We start from the raw sequence: 14,072 nt of genomic DNA, 5'->3' as shown, positions 1-14,072 counted from the left end.
TCAGATTAAAAAAAAAAGTTAAAGTTCATTTCCCATTTGGAAGAAAAAGAAACAAGTTACCAACAGTTGAAATTGATAAAACTTTAATGTTGACTTCGTTATCAAAATGGGAAAAAAAAAAGGTTTAAACATACACCATACACCATACACTATCTGACCTAACACTGACTCTCTAAGAATGTTTTCAAGAGAATACAAAAACAAAAACAAAAACTAACCCGGAGGATTTTTTCTGCTTTACAAAATCTCAGTTGCAGGGAAACTAGATTCTTGACTTAGTTTTTAAAGCTAATTCAAAATCTTCCTTTGTAAGTGTCCAGGTATCTGGCGAATTTCTTCTTCTAAACCAACTTCCATCTATTGCCACATTCGTTACAGAAAACATATGTTGTCATAGGTTCATAAGGACTTAGGGTGTGAAACTGGATCTAGGTACCGTTCTTCTTGTTACATTTGCCACATCGAAATAGGTCCGTTTGGGTCCCACCCGTCCGGGCCATTTGATGTATTCTAATAGCTTCTTTGGTCAGGTTTCTGCGCATCTCTTTAAGTTCCTCACTAGCCATTTCTACTGCAGTCATTCTAGCAAAGGAATCTGGAGATATGTTCCCACACAGTACGTTTTTCCTTAAGTTTGGATTCTTTGCATCCTTGAGATTTGCTGTTGTCCTTCGTATCCTGTTTTGATACTTCATGTCCCTGTTCCGTAACTCCTGATATACAGCTTCCTCAATCTGAGCGCCCAGTTCTTCTACATCGGCGCCAATAGCGAAGTAGTCACCTCCAGTTCTGAGGGCTGCAGCAAGCAACTCTCGGCACTTGATTGGAACCGAACCTGAAGTGCTTGGTGCCCGGGGGAAAGCTTTAATGAAGGAATCAGAAGCCTTTGTCTCTTCCTTTGCTTTGCTCCTGCAGCTCCTTTCTCGTTTTCCCTCAGGCCTGCATTGGGAAGAGTGAGCAGGTCCCTTTTTTGGTTTCTTCAGTCTTGGAGGGCCCAGAGACCGACTTCTTCCAGCGTGAGACGAGAGACTTGGCTAATGATGTGACTTCTTCATCTGTGCTCTGCTTGTGTACAGTATTTACCGATATTCCAATTTTTGTGGACCTCAATAATTCCAGAGTCATGGGAACGTCTTGAAGTTCCTTTAGTAAATCCAGTGCCCCGGCCGCGTTCTTGTTCTGCACCATCTTATCTATCTTCTTGGCTGTGGGAAGGATCTCCACCTCCATGGCTCGGGTGCTTTTCCAACCCCACTCTCGCCCACACCCCGAGGAGATGGGACACGGGACAAGCGGGAGCAAGAGGGTGATGTCAGAAGAGAAAGCGTGGGAGAGGTGCAGCAGTCCCAGGATGTCAAGAAGAGACACCCACCGAGAACCAAGGCCCAGGGCCCTCTCAGCCACAAATAAAGACCGGGCTTGGGGACTGCTCCTCTCAGGCGCGGGGGACTGCTCCTCCCAGGCACAGACAGCGGATGGAGCGGGCTGGACTTTGGAGAAGTATACTTGAAGGTAGTATACTTGAAACGAGGATTTAACTCAGAGCGATAGGAGACGGGACAGCCACCACCAGGGTCTTGGCATCGAGTCTGAGTTGGAGAGCTTGAACTCCAGCCTCCACTCCTCAGTCTCTCTCTGAGTCTGTCTCCCTCCCAGATCTCTTAACTCTTATATACTCTCTTCTAAGTACACCATCAGAGATGTGGATCTTGTAGGATAGGTGCTAACCCTCAGAACTACACTAAGTACCTGGAAAGTAGGGAATCATTATCCCAATTCCACTGAGATGACATCTTGTAGGACTGAATCAATCACACAGAGTTCTGCCCATTACGAATATCTATTTGCTCCATGTACTTGGGTGACTAACATTAGTCATATCTTGTGCTTATTCAGTCTTTCCAGTCCTTTTCTTGAAGTGACCATAAACTTGGTCTAGATACTGACAATTCTAAAATAAGCAGTGGCTTTGATTCATGGACTGAAATAAACAATAACTTGTTTCTAGAGTTTCAGCAAATTCCACCCCTGTGATTCTCTGCTTTTGATAAAACATTTAAGGTCCTTATCAACCTGATTCTAATCTCTCTATCCAGTCCCAAGTCAGGCTACTCAAACTTAAATTCTTCTACGTTGGGATGCAGTTCAAATCAGCAAGTATTTTATTCTTTTTTTTTAATAGTTTTTATTTCCCAGATAGATGCATGGGTATTTTACAGCATTGAAAATTGCCAAACCTGTAAGAAATGACCAGCATGATGAATACACAGAGGCTTGGAGAGACTTACTTACATCAACCGATGCTGAGTGAAATGAGCAGAACCAGGATATCATTATACACTTCAACAATGATACTGGATGAGGATGTATTCTGATGGAAGTGGATATCTTCAACAGAGACAAGAGCTAATCCAATTCCAACTGATCAATGATGGACAGAATCAGCTACACCCAGAGAAGGAACACTGGGAAATGAGTGTAAACTGTTAACAATTTTTGTTTTTCTCCCCAGGGTATTTTTACCTTCTGAATCCAATTCTTCCTTTGTAAGAACAACAAAAAATTCAGTTCCGCATCCATATATTGTATCTAGGATATGCTATAACATATTTAATATGTATGGGAATGCCTGGCATCTAGTTGAGGGGGTGGAGGGAAGGCAGGGAAAATTGGGAACAGAAGGGAGTGCAAGGGACAATGTTGTAAAAAGAATTACCTATGCATATGTACTTTCAAAAAATGTTACATTTATAAAATTCATACTAAAAGAAGGCTAGGCAGGGAAAAAAAAGAAAAAAAATATCAATTGTTCATGGTTTGGCCAAGCTAATTCAATAAAAATGACAATATTCTGTCTAAATTGATCTACTTATACAGTGCCATACCAATCAAGTTGCCAAAAATATTTTATAAAACTGGAAAAAATAACAAAATTAATCTGAAAGACAAAATGCCAAAAACATAAAGGGAATGTTACTTAGCAGTACCAAAACCAAAACTATATTAAAAAGCAGCCATCCTCAAAGCCATTTAATACTGGCTAAGAAATAGAGTGGTGGATCAGTGGAATAAATTAGAAACATCCAACATAATCATCAAGGCCTACAGTAATCTGGTATTTCATAAACCACCACACTCCAGCTTCTGGAAGAACTTACTATTTTAAAAAATTGCTGGGAAAACTGGAAAATAATATGCCAGAAACTCAGCATAGACATATTTCACACCTCATACCAAAATTAGAATAAAATGGGTACATGAGAGGTACAATATTGAGGATATACTATAAAATATTAGGATTATTACAGTCTTTTCATGTCATTTTAGCCAATCTGACAGCTGCGAGGTGGTACCCAGAATTGTTTTAATTTACATTTTTCTGATCAATAATGATTTTGAGCATTTTTATATGATAAATGGGTTCAATTTTGTCATCTGAAAAGTGTCTATTGATATTCTTTGACCATTTATCAACTGGGGGATGATTTGTATTCTTATAAACTTGGCACAGTTCTTCATATATTTTAGAAATGAGACATTTATCAGAAATATTGCCTATAAAGATTATCTCCAGTTTTGTATTTTCCTTTTAATTTTGTTTCCATTGCTTTTGTGTATGCACAACCTTTTTAATTTAATGTAATCAAAGTTGTCCAGTTTTGCCTTTCATCATATTCTCCAGTCCTTCTTCTGTCATAAATTACTCCCTTCTCCAAAGATTTAATAGGTAAACAATACCTTGTTATTCTATTAGTTTATGGTATCCTCCTTTATGACCAAATCATGTATCCATTTTGACTTTTTCTGCATGGAGTATAAGATGCGGATCTATGTTAATGTTCTAACATATTGCTTTCCAGCATTTTTGGTCAAATACTGAATTCTTTTTTTCTCTCCTACTTTTTATTACTTTTATATTTATAACTTTTTTGACAGTATGTATGCATGAGTAATTTTTTACAATATTATCCCTTGTATTCATTTTTCCAAATTTTCCCCTCCCTCCCTCCATTCCGTCTCCTAGATGACAGGCAATCCCATACATTTTACACGTGTTACAGTATAACCTGGATACAATATATGTGTGCAAATCCAGTTTTCTTGTTGCACGTTAAGCATTGGATTCCGAAGGTATAAGCAACCTGTTTAGCTAGATAGTATTGTCAACAGTTTACATTCAATTCCCAATGTTCCTATTGTATTAGAAATGCTAGCCTTTGCAAATACTGAATTCTTATTACAGAAGCTAGACTGTAGGGATTTATCAAATATTATATTGTCATAGGCCTTGATTTTTCTGTCATGTGCATCTAATCTACTCCACTGAACTTCCACTCTAGTTCTTAGCTAGTACCAAATGGTTTTGATGACTAGTGCTTTATAATATAAATTTAGGTATGGTACTGATAAGCCACCATCTTCTGTTTTTGTTTTCCCATTCATTTTTCAAATGTTCTTGAGCTTTTGTTCTTCAGATGAATTTTGTCATCTTTTTCAAGTTCCATAAATCAGTGTTTTGACTTTTTGATTGGTGTGGCCCAGAACAAGTAGACAAATTTAGGTAGAATTGTCAATTTTATTATATTAGCTTGGCCTAGCTATGAACAATTAATATTTTCCAATTATTAGTGTGAGAATTGTTTTGTAGTTGTGTTCATCAAGTTCTTGGATTTATATTGGAAGGTAGAAGCCCAAGTATTTTATTTTGTCTGTAGTGATTTTAAATGCAATGTCTCCTTTTATCTCTTGCTGATGGGCTTTGTCAGTAATATATAGAAATGCTGATAATTTGGGTAGGTTTCTTTTATATCCTGCAACTTTGCTAAAGCTGTTAAACGTTCCAAGTAGATTGCTGGATTGTTTTACAAGATTCTTTAAGAATATTATAATCATTTGCACAGTGCTAATTTTATTTCCTCATTGCCCATTTTAATTTTTGCATTTCTTTTTCTTTCCTTATTGCTAAAACTGCAATTTGCAGTACAATGCTGAATAATAGTAATGCTAATAGGCATCTTTGTTTCACTTGTGATCTTATTGGGAAATAGCCACACTTCTCTCCATTTCAAATATTTGTTGCTGTAGATTTTAGAAGGATACTGCTTATTATTTTAAGGAAATCTTCCTTTATCCCTATATTCTGTAGTGCTTTAATAGGAATGATGCTGTATTTTGTCAAAAGCTTACTTTCTATCTATTGAGATTATACTATAATTTCTGTTGATCTTGTTATGGATTATGGTCAATTACGGTATTAATATTCCTGATATTGAACCATCCCTACATTCCTGGTAAAAGCCCCAGTTGGTCATAGTGTATTCTTCTGGTGATAAGTTGCTGTAATCACTTTGCTAATGTTGCCTTTAAATTTTTTGCATCCTTATTCATTAGGGAGAGTGGTCTGTAATTTTCTTTCTCTCTTTTGGCCCTTCCTGATTTGTGTATCAGAGCCATATTTGCATCACAGAAGTAATTTGGAAGTCCTTTTTCTTTACCTATTTTTCCAATTAACATAGTATTGGAATTAATTGTGCTTTAAATGTTTGGCAGAATTAACTTGTAAATTCATCTGGCTCTGGAGACATTTTCATTAATGACTTGTTCACTTTCTTATTCTAAAACGAGGCTATTTAAATGCTTTATTTCCTTTCTGCTAACCTGGGGAATTTATGTTTTTGCAAATATTCATCCATTTAGTCTCGATTGTAAGACTTTCTGCCATACTGGTGGGCAAAAGAGCTCCTCATTAGTGCTTTAATTTCTTTTTCATTGGTGGTAAATTCACCCTTTACATGTTTAATGCTAGTGGTTTTGTTTTCTTATTTCCTTTATCTCATGAAATTAAAAATAAAAGGTTTTTTTATATTTTGTTAGTATTTTTTTTTCATAAAACTCTCAGCTTTGGTTATTAGTTCAATAGTTTACTTAGTTTCAATTTCATCAGTCTCCTTGCGTTTCAGAATTTCTAACTTGGTATTTAACTCGTGGTTTTTAATTTGTTCTTTTTCGAGCTTTTTAATTGCATGCATTGTTCATCTATGCACTCTTCTTGTATTTTATTCATATAGCTATTTAGAGATATAAAACTTCTCCTGAGAACTACTTTGAGTGTGCCCCATGTACACTCTGTATCCTACAGAGTTCACTACCCAAAAAGCAAGAACGAGTTTTGTCCGGGTTAGTTTGGAAGTATTCCATGAGCTCAGCAACAAGGTGAGGGGAACCCGAGCAGAATCTACGGAATGGAGAGTTCCTAGAGCCCTGTGACAAGAAGGTGGTCTAAGCACTGACATCAAAGCAGTTCCATAAGCCCTTGAAAGAAGAATCACATCTGGACCATTCTACTGAGATCCAAAAAAATCTTGCCCACACTATTGATCTGAAGAGCTCAATGTAACGTAGAAAGTTTCTGCTGGGCAAACCAAAGAAATCTCTTAATGCCAGAATGGAAATATTTTGTTTTGGGAGAAGTTCAGGAGCCAAAATCTTTAAGAGGATAGTGACATCACAGTAAGTCCAAGAGAAATAAAGCCTTTTCTCCAAGCTTTGGAGAAAAAAAAACTATTACAGAGACTTTAGTAAAATGAAATAAAGGAAATGAAATAAGATACAGGATGAAAAGACTAGAGAGGTAAAAGTGGCAAGGAAAACAGATAACTTATAACTGACAGTGGAAAACCTCACTCAATGTCCTGATAGCTAGAATGGGTCCGAGAATAGCAATTTGATAAGATAACAAGATCCAAACAAAATCAAAAAAGAAAAAAAATAAAATTTAAGAAATATAAAAAACAACTGATATGGAAAATATACAAAAGTCAATTTAAGATTTTTCAGACTATGTGAGTTTTATGATCAGAAAAATTTCTGGATAAGAAACAGACATCAAAAGAAAGATGCAAAGACACATTTATTTAATAGGAAGGACATATTTGGAGAATCATGATTTATATGTTAATAGGATGAGATAAAACAAATAAGATCTCAGAAATCTGATGTCATTAAGGGTCATATAAAAAAGTATAAATGGTGAGGGTCAGTCAGTCAATAATCATTTATTAAACCACTACAATGTACCAAGTACTGTTCTAAGTATTAGAGATACAAATGTGAAAAATAAAGATAGCCCTGCCCTCAAGGAGCTTACAATCATTTGAATTTTCTAAAAAAAAATTAAGAAGAAAAAGTTGCTATGTACATAGTGGAACATAAGGGATTCAAAATGTGAGACATCCATTTCCATTTCAAGAGTCTAAATAATAAATTCTACACACTGGGTTCAGACTTGGCCATTTTTGCTTCTTTGTAGCTTTCCTTTTATTTGCTGCTATGTACTTTTTACTTTGTACATTTTCCTTCAGCCTCCCACTCCCTCAAAAAAACTACAATTAAGCACAGATATCGATGTCTATATACACATACATATAGATATCTAGAATCATAGATTCATATGCATCTCTGTAAGATTATACTATGTTTGTTTGTCCTCCTTTTTTCTGAAGGTGGATAACATCATCTTTCATAAGACCAAGTCTTTCCATGTCATTCTAAATCTACCAATTCATCATCGCCTCTACCACAATAATATCCCAACCTTATCTTTCTAGTTTTTTAAATAGTCTATAACAATATTGATTAATAAAGCAGACCTATAATGTGTTTTCCCTATTATTCTCTTTTAATTAAGACTATTTTAGCTTTGACTTTATTTGAAATCAATGATTACTTTCTTTTCTTAAAAAAAATTAAATTCTGCTGCTTGTGATTGTTAAGGTTTTATGTATCTTTTTTTCCTGAGGGGAAACTCAGAACTCTGAGGGAGGTATAAGCCCAGAGGGCTCCTGCTGACAACAACTGGTTTGGCTCCCTATCTCCCCTAAGGGATCTTGGCCTGCCTGGGAAGTCAGGGGGCAATGACAACCTGTGTTGTGATTGAAGCAGAATGATACCAGGAGGTGAAGAGTCATCTATATAATATTGTTTATATGGTTCCATTTTGAGCAGTATATACTTAGCACAGGCAGTGTTGCTTTGCTTATATAAGGGTATTAGGGTATACAAGGCTGAAAGAATTTGGAATAAACGGACTTCATGTTTGACTATCCACGTGAGTCTCGCCGCATTACTTCTTTTTTATGAAAAAGCCTCAGGCTGGTACCAAGGTCTTTTAGTCTGGACACAACCAATATTAATGCAAAATTTTAAAGGAAAATATTAGCAAGGAAGTCACTACAACATATCACAAAGATCGTACATCATGACAAAGTGTATTTTATACAAAAATTCAAGGCTATTTCAATATTTTAAAAATCGTACAAAAATAATTGAGCACATCAATATACAAATCAACACAATTTGTAATTTATCTAAATAGACAAAAAAAAAGTCCTTGCAAGATACAACACCAATTTCTATTAAAACTATTAGGAAGCACAAGAAAAATGAACCTTTTCTTAAACTAATAAGTAGTATCTATCTGAAGCCAAGAACAAGCATTATACTGCCTAACAGAAACATAAAAGAAGAGTAGAAGAGAAAGGGGGAAATACTGAGAAAGAAGGTAAATTAAGGGAGGCAGTGATCAGAAAGGGAACAGATTTTGAGGTAAGGAGTAAGATTAAAAAATGGAAAAAGATAATAGAAGAGAATGGGATGGAATGGAATACACCATTTATAATCATAAGTGTAGATGTGAATTGAATGAAGTCACCTATAAAATGGGTATAGCAGATTGAATTGCCACAGAAATTCTGACAACAAATTTTTTTCTTAAGATTCACTTGAAATAAAAAGACACAGAGGTGAGATTTGTACTGGCAATAAAGTTATTCAGTACTGTATTAGAAATGTTAGTTTTTGCAATAAGAGAAAAAAAAGAGATTAAAGGAATTAGAATAGGTGAGGAGGAAACCAAATTATCACTCTTTGCAGATTATATGAAGATATACTTAGAAAATCAACTAAAAACTACTAGGAATAATTCACAATTTTAACAAAATTGCATGACCCAACATCAGCATTTAATAACAAAATCCAGTAGCAAGATATATAAAGAGAAATTTCATTTGAAATAATTGTAGAAAATATAAAATATTTGGGAGTCTACCTGTAGAGCCACAACTCTAGAGAAGGAGGCTTGAAATAAGGATACTTACAACAAGATGTTTATTTAGTGGAATTGATGAGATATTAGTTCTCTACTTTACATATCCTCATTACTTAGCATGGTGATGTTGCTATAATTGGAATAGGGAATTTAAGGGCTGAGAGACCTGGGGACAAAGTCAGACTCGGACTGAGACTGGTGTAGACTGGCAGACTGGCAGACTGCTCAAGGAGACGGGCTCAAACTGAAACTGGGTCAGACTGTGACAGACACAGACTGTAAAGGACTCAATAAAGACTTTAGAGTCTATTTCTGTCCATCCTCATGGTGATTATCCTGCTGAGATGAAGGCCTTCTGGAGGACCTCCAGAAAGTTAGCCCGGGTATTACATCTACCAAGGAAAAGTGATGAAGTATATGAATACAATTACAAAAGACTTTCCCCATAAATAAAGTCATATCTAATCTCTGGGGAAAATAGCAAGTGATCATGGTTAGGCCAAGTTAATATAATAAAAATTTGCTGCCTAAATTGATCTACTTATTCGATGCTATACCAATCAACATGAACAAAATAGAAATGGCTGAGAAGAAAATGTACTCCTTTCTCTCTCCACTTCGTTTTTCCCCAAGATCTATCATATCTAACTTTTCTAGTATTCTGTTTACTTCTTTAATTTCTTTCTTATTTATTTTGTGGTTTGATTGATCTAATTCTGAGAGTGCAAGGTTGAGATCTCCTACTATTATAGTATTGCTGTCTATTCCTTCTTGTAGCTCTCTTAATTCCTTTTTTAAGAATTTAGATGCTATACCACTTGTTACACATACGTTTAATATTGATATTGGTTCATTATCTATGCTACTCTTTAGCAAGATATAGTGCCCTTCCTTATCTCTTTTAATTAGATCAATTTTTGCTTTTGCTTGATCTGAGATCAGAATGGCTACCACTGCTTTTCTGACTTCACCTGAAGCATAGTAGATTCTGTTCCAACCTTTTACTTTACTTTTTATGTATCGCCCTGCTTCAAGTGTGTTTCCTGTGAACAACATATTGTAGGATTCTGGGTTCACTCCATGTTCATCCTCCTCCTTTCTTTCTTTCAGATAGAATAGGTTTCCTGTTCCTCTTCGTGAGATGTAGAAACCCCCCATTACCGTTTTTCTGGTCAAATTGCCTTTCCACCTCTGGTTTCTAGAACAAAGTACACATGTGTTCTTTATATATTTTTTTAGCAGAAGTATAGTTCCCAATATTTTTTTGACCTTTTTAGGTTTCTCTTGAGTTCTATATTTGTAGATCAATTGTTTTGTTTAGTTCCAATTTTTTCATCAGAAATAGATGAAATTCACTTATTTCATTGAATGTCCATCTTATTCCCTGGAAAAAACAAATGCTCATTTTGGCAGTTTAAGTTATTTTTGGCTGTATAGCCAATTCCTTACCTTTCAGAATATCATATTCCAGGACCTTTGATCCTTTACTATGGACATTGCTAGCTCCTGGGTGACCCAGTAATTGATTTTTTTCCTAGCAATTTGCAGAATTTTTCCTTCATCTGATGGTTCTGGAATTTGGCCACGATTATTTTTTGGTGTTTTGATTTTAGGGTCCCTTTCAGTAGGTGATTGATGAACTCTTTGAATTTATATTTTTAGCCTCTGTTTCTATAACATCTGGGCAGTTCTCTTTGATAAAACCTGATGTCCAGTCTCTTTTTTTCATCATATTTTTCATGAAGTCCAATAATTCTCAGATTTTCTCTCCTAGATCTATTTTCTATGTCCGTTGTTTTCCCAAGATGATATTTTATATTTTTTTCCATTGTTTCAATTTTTTGGTTTTGCTTGACTGATTCTTGGTGTTTCCTCGAGTCATTCAATTCCATTTGTTCAATTCTGATGTTTAAGGAATTATTTTCTATACTCACTTTTTTATATCTTTTTCTCATTATTCAATTGAGGTTTTAAGCAAGTTGTTTTATTTTATGCAAAGGAAAGGCTTGGGAGGAAGGATAGGTGTAATCACAAAAGCACAGATGTGGGAGCCTGGGCAGATGATTACCTATTGGGAGGGTCATGACTCTCAAGCATACCACAGTGTTGTGGCAAAACAAGTTTATGACCTACCCTGGCTGACCACAGGACCAGGTGGATGTGAAGCTCACTACTCCAGTATCGGTGACATACAACCACACTGGCAACTCCATTTGATACTGGGTCAGATGAAATTCAGAAACCTCTTGTCAGAATGTAAAAGAAGCTCCCAGTACCCAGCAGAGGGCTTCAGAGCTACTCACATTTGACTGAGCTTGAAAGGAGCCTGGTATGGAAAATCCTTGAGACCAGAGGACCCTCAACTTGCTTTGACTTGGTCAGGATTTGAGTTTCTGTTCCTAGAAACCCCTAACATTGCTTTCTAAAAACTGCTGCATGCTTACGGACACTCAAAAGTCACTGGAACAAATGATGCCATATAGTCTTTTCCTCATTCATTCCAAGAGAAGAGAATCAGGAGAAATTATATCCTCACCCTAAGCACAAGTTGTGAGTTGTTTTGAGTACTGCAATTCTTCATCCCACCAATCAGTCCCAGTCACTTCTCCAGGTCTCTCTTGCTCTAAGTTCAACTGAAATGGTAATTGTCAATGACACTTAAAAGAGGTTTACTTATTTAATTCAAAATCTTTGATTGAAATAATCTTATTCACTATATCAATTTTCCATTCTTACCCCAGTACTGGAGGAAAGGAGAAAATAATCAGATTGGAAGGAGAAATATATGGAGAATTGTAAGAGTTAGGGACTTCAATCTCAACTTTTAGACCCAGACAAGTCTAACAAAATTATAAATAATGATTTGAATAAAACTTTAGGAAAATTAGAGATACTAGCTCTTTGGAAATAAATGAATGGCAATATAAAGATATCTACACACTTAACTGTATATGGCAGATTTATAACAAACAATCCCCTCTACACACAAAGGACTGGAAAACAGAAATATCAAACCTAAAATTTCTCACAGTGTAATCAAAAGAACATTGAACAAAGATTCTTGAAGACAGAATAAAAAAGCACTTGAAGACTAACACAATTTGAAAAGACTGGAGCATAGAAGAGTGGCAGAAAATTTCATTAAGGAAAATGATTATGAGGCAAAATATTAGCACTTAGATGAGGCTCTGAAAACAATTTTCAGGATTATAAGTATTTATGATGATTTTAAGAATAATATACTTCCTCTGTTTATGTCTTTACCATGACTACTTTTACGATAGCATTATGTAAATGCATTAAATCTATCTTTACACTTTTGAGTTTAACTAAATAATAGCTCTGCTCTAGTAAATTATTTAAAAATTTATGTGATAATTTTGATTTCATGAAATTACAAAAGCATAATATAGATGATTGAGAAAACATTGATTTGATCTTCTGAGATTCATTAACCAATGTATTCCAATTGTCTAACAAACTGAAATCAGATCTGCTTAGCTTAGGCCTTCACCATGAATACAAGGGGAGATAGAAGTTTTTAAATATTTAAAATGTTAATTAAAAAGAAAGAATAAAACATCAGGTAATCTGAATTCCAGTAGTATTAAAGGCTAGGCATTTTCCAAGTTGAGAAAGGTAGAGTGAACAGGAATAGTTCCTTGAATTCAGAAAATGAGATGCTCCCTTGCCCAAAATGTCTGAAAAGAATCAATGGAACATGGAAATGAAATGTGAAAACTGATTGATTAGTCCAGGGCCAGTTTTCACATAAAACAGATTACTTGAGGTGCACCACTGTGAGAAAATTTCTTGTATCAGTCTTTGAATCTGACTCAATTTCAGGTCAATGTAACCAAGGTTATTGGGTAAGAACCTCTAAGTAGAATGAATAGATGGTCTAGTTCCTTAGCCATGAAGGGCTGAATTCAACCAATGAAAAATTTTTTTTTTGTTTTGATAGAAATTGTATTCATAATCGAATAGAAACCAAGCTAGCTACACAATTGAGTGATAAGATGGAGTCAGTGTGAGTAGGTGTCAAATTCTACAGTTAACAATTCAAGGTCCTAATTCCCTCACTTGGGAGAACAAGTACCTTTCTTTACTCTTGTGTTTATTATTATATATAATGATTATTTTTGGCAGAGTTGGGCCTAAATACATCCATTTACACATATGCCCCTTGGAGGTGATGCCTCAGAGTTGTTTTAATTTACATTTCTCTAAATATGCAATTTAGAGCATTTTATATGATCATGAATAGTTTTGATTTTTCATTCTAAAAACTGCCTGTTCATAAACTTCAAGCACTTCCCAATTAGGGAATGACCCTTATCTTAATAAATTTAGTTAAATTCCCTAAATAATTGGGAAACATAAGGGCTTTATTAGAGAAATTTACCCTAAAATGTTTTCTCCAGTTTCTTATTTCCCTTTTAATTTTGGATACATTGATGTTGTTTGGGGAAAAAAAATTAATTCCATGAAATCAATATTATCTCTTTTACCATTCATAATTTTCTCTATCCTTTGTTTGGTAATAAATTCTTCCTTTTCCCATGCTTTTCTAATTTGTTCATGGTGTTATGCTTTGTCTAAATTATTTACCCATTTTGACCTTCTTTTGGCACATGGTGTGAGATGCTTGTAGTACTGGAATCCCCCCTAATCCTGAAGTATGGGACATGGGGTGTCTGGCCTCAGGTGCTCCCTCAGTTCTCCCCTCTGACCTGGAACCTGAAAACAAGAACTTCACTCTTCTGTGAATGAGTGTAGCTAGAATCCCTCCCCACTGCTTCTGTATTGATCAGGAATGTGCTAGCTCCTTCTCATGCAGGGCTGCAAGGAGGAAGCACAGCTGGGCCTGGTGTCCCTTATCAGCTGAGATTTCCTTAATGTTCCCCAACTCAGAAGTCCAACTCTGCATACTGTCTAGGTGAAAGTTTCTGTACTTGGGTTGATG

The 14,072-nt window shown here is 35.4% G+C and overlaps 1 pseudogene; it reads right to left on the bottom strand.

Moving 5' to 3' along the window:
- Positions 1-341: 341 nt before the first annotated feature.
- Positions 342-1,230, bottom strand: LOC141562685 (transcription elongation factor A protein 1 pseudogene; annotated as a pseudogene).
- Between the last annotated feature and the right edge of the window lie 12,842 nt (positions 1,231-14,072).

Source organism: Sminthopsis crassicaudata, chromosome 3 (genome assembly GCF_048593235.1).
Source record: "Sminthopsis crassicaudata isolate SCR6 chromosome 3, ASM4859323v1, whole genome shotgun sequence".
NCBI lineage: Eukaryota > Metazoa > Chordata > Mammalia > Dasyuromorphia > Dasyuridae > Sminthopsis > Sminthopsis crassicaudata.
The sequence above is the reverse complement of the archived record's forward strand: the minus strand, read 5'-3'. Positions and strand labels throughout refer to the sequence as shown.